Genomic DNA, 3550 nt, shown 5'->3' with positions numbered 1-3550 from the left:
TTTCATCTAGAAGAAGCCAGGCTCCATATTGATAAAATCATCCCACGCCCCCTGGCTCTACTCGCCCTTCATCAGGCGCTTTCAAATCCCAACAGTACGGTGGAAACTGTCTTTAATAAAAACACTTTACAGGACATACGCGCTAGCCCCTAATCAAACGCAGGCAACGTTGGATTTACCTTTTAATAAGGTTATACCAGAAAAGTTATACCTCACTATTGTTAATATGGAAAGTTTCAATGGTGTTCTGAATAGGAATCCCATTTATTTTGATCATAATAATCTTAAGCACATAGGGGTCACACTGAATGGTTCCACTTTGTACGACATAAACAGTCAATTCCCCGAAAATTTTTCTCATCTTTACTACGAGACATTAAAATCTCTAGGCTTAACTTATGACCACCTAATTCATTATGATTGCTACAGCCATGGTCGGGAAGTCATCGCGTTTAATTTCAAACCTGAAATGGCGTTGATGGATACGCTCGAAGTAGAGAAAAATGGGGATTTGAGAATCCATTTAACATTTGATAGGAAAGTCAACGAGAATAGAATCATTTTATTGTTTGGAGAAACCCAGGGAGTAATAACCACCGATCAAACCCGAAATGTATATTGCGATGTCAGGGCGTAATCAAATAAGTTTTCCTAATGCTTTTAAGCGTGCAAATGTTATGCTCAGATTTTTTTTCCCACTAAGTGCTATGTCTTTATTCACTAAATGCTATTTTGCATGTATGCTTCATATAATAAAAGAAACTAAGTTGTAATACGTTTTTTATTTCCCATATATGCCAATGTAAGTGATTATTACCCATATATGTTAATGTAAGCGAAAGGCCTTAAAACAAATGGACTGAGAGAGAGAGAGAGAGAGAGAGAGAGAGAGAGAGAGAGAGAGAGAGAGAGAGAGAGAGAGAGAGAGAGAGAGAGAGAGAGAGAGATAACGGTGGAGGAGGCGTGTAAACTTGATTGCCTCACGTTGGGACACATCTATAGGCTTAAATTGAAAGGATGTCACTATCTATAGGGTCCAAATAGAGAACTTCATGCCTGGTGGTGACCACACACAGGAAATGCCCCCCCCCCCCCTCCCCCCGCCTCGATTGTCTCACGTTGGCACGCAAGTGTGTGTGTGTGTCTCTTAAGATTAAAAAAAAATGCACAGGTAGATGGGTACTTTTCCATAGGCTTAAATTGAAAGGAATGTGGTTACGGGGAAGGAGAGCCTCATCTGCATACAAATGCGTGTCTTATGATAAAAAAAAAAAAAAAAAAACTGCGTGCTCGGTAGGAACAATGTCACTATCTAGGGGCATGGGTCATCCAGATAGAAAACGCCCCCCTAGGGAGGGGGAGGGAGGGAGAAAGAAGGGTGCGTCATTCAAGATAGACAACTCTAAGCCTGCCGGTGACCATAGACACAAAAAACGCCCCCTGTGGATGGGGGGAGGGGGGGGGGTTGGTAGTAGCTTGGGGGAAGGGGGGGGGGGTTTGTTTGTAAACAACCTTACGTTTAAATCCCCAAACGGACTGAGCTATCCTGACAATGGCCTCAAAAAGTGAGTAATCCTGACAATGGTCCCAAAAAAGGGGAAGGGAAGGGGTTGTTTGTAAACAAACCTTACATATAAATCCACAAACGGACTGAGCAATCCTGACAAAGTGAGAAATTCTGACATTAGCCCCAAAAAGTGAGCAATCCTGATGTGAGCAATCCTGACAAGGTGAGCAATCCTGACATTAGCCCCAAAAAGTGAGCAATCCTGACTGAGCAATCCTGACAAGGTGAGCAATCCTGACATTGACCTCAAAAAGTGAGTAACTGAGGCATATTTCCTACTACTGATACGGGCCTCTGAGTTGGCTAAGATGTTGCAGAGCATAGTTTCTTAATAAATTGATTTGAAAAGCTTTACAATATACCTGACAAAATATTTGATAAACCCTTATTTTCCTTGGGTTTAAATCCAAAGAAAAATTTTATTTTCTCACTTATTCTGCTTATGAACAAACCAGGTAAAATTTGATATATCCACGTTATTAAAAGCATCCTTAAAAGGAGGAGATTTTCCAGCCTAATCAGTCAATCTTGACTCATGCAGTTCTGGGCCTATTAAATTCGACAGTGAAAAATATAACCGATATTAAATGTAAAGGATAAAAAGATGAATATATAGTAAATGTAAGAGATACAAAAGATAAAAAGACATTCACATTTCATCTATGAAACCTATGTTTCTTAAAAACCTGAAAATAACAGAACACAAAACTTCTAGAATGCAATAAAATGTCAGACAAAGATTTCTAACCAAAACAAATATCTTTGGTCTTAACAAACTTTAAAATATAAGAAACATGTATGGTTAAAATATTTTCCCATTCACAGCATCTGGGAACTGCCTCATGGGGCGCCTTGGTAAAAAGCCACAAATCTCTATGACCAATATTCAAGCAGAAAGGTGATGTCATGAAATGTACTAACAGAGCATGGTTTGAAATTATGAGAGAGCACTTGATGCGACAGAGAGAAAGGTTATAAAGATTGGGAAGCAACAGTAGATATTTATGAAGGGGAGATGGACTGTGGAAGCAAGAGGAAAACCAGAAGCTCTTTTGTGCTTATGATAGAATGCCAAGAGAAGTGATGTTTTGGAGCTTAAGGGTGGTGATGTTAGAATATTATTATTATTATTATTATTATTATTATTATTATTATTATTATTATTATTATTATTATTATTATTATTATTATTATTATTATTATTATTATTATTATTATTGTTGTTGTTGTTGTTGTTACTAGCTAAGCTACAGCCCTACTGTAGTTGGATAAGCTCAAGGGCTTCAATTGGGAAAAATACCCCAGTGAGGAGAGGAAAAGAGGAAATAAACATTATAAGAAGTAATGACAAATTAAAATAAAATATTTTAAAACCATTAACAACATTAAAACAGATATTTGATATATAAACTATAAAAGGACTTATGTAAGCCTGTTCAACATAAAAAAAAATATGCTGCGAGTTTGAAATTTTGAAGATCTACTGATTCATCTACCCGATAAGGAAGATCATGCCACAACTTTGTCACAGCTGGAGCAAAACTTCAGGAGTACTGTGTAGTATTGAGCCTCACGATGAAGGCCTGACTATTAGAATTAACTGTATACCTAATATTAGGAACAGTGTGGAACTGTCCGGATAGATCTGAATGTAGAGGATGGTCAAAATTATAAAATATCTTGTGTAACATGTATAATCAGCTAATTGAACGCCAGAGACTAATATCAAGATCAAGAATAAGGAATTTGATAGACTGTAAGTTTCTGGCCAACAAATTAAGATGAGAATTACAGCTGAAGACCAGACAGGAGAACTATACTCGAAACAAGGCAGAATGATAGAATTGAAACGCTTCTTCAGAAATGATTGATCATCAAAAATCTTGACTTTCTCAATAAGCCAATTTTTGGTGCAATTGAAGAAGGTACAGACCTAATATGTTTCTCATAAGTAAATTTGTTTCGAGAATTACACCAAAAATC

The sequence above is a fragment of the Palaemon carinicauda genome, chromosome 26, assembly GCF_036898095.1.
Source record: "Palaemon carinicauda isolate YSFRI2023 chromosome 26, ASM3689809v2, whole genome shotgun sequence".
NCBI lineage: Eukaryota > Metazoa > Arthropoda > Malacostraca > Decapoda > Palaemonidae > Palaemon > Palaemon carinicauda.
Note: the sequence above shows the minus strand (reverse complement) of the source record.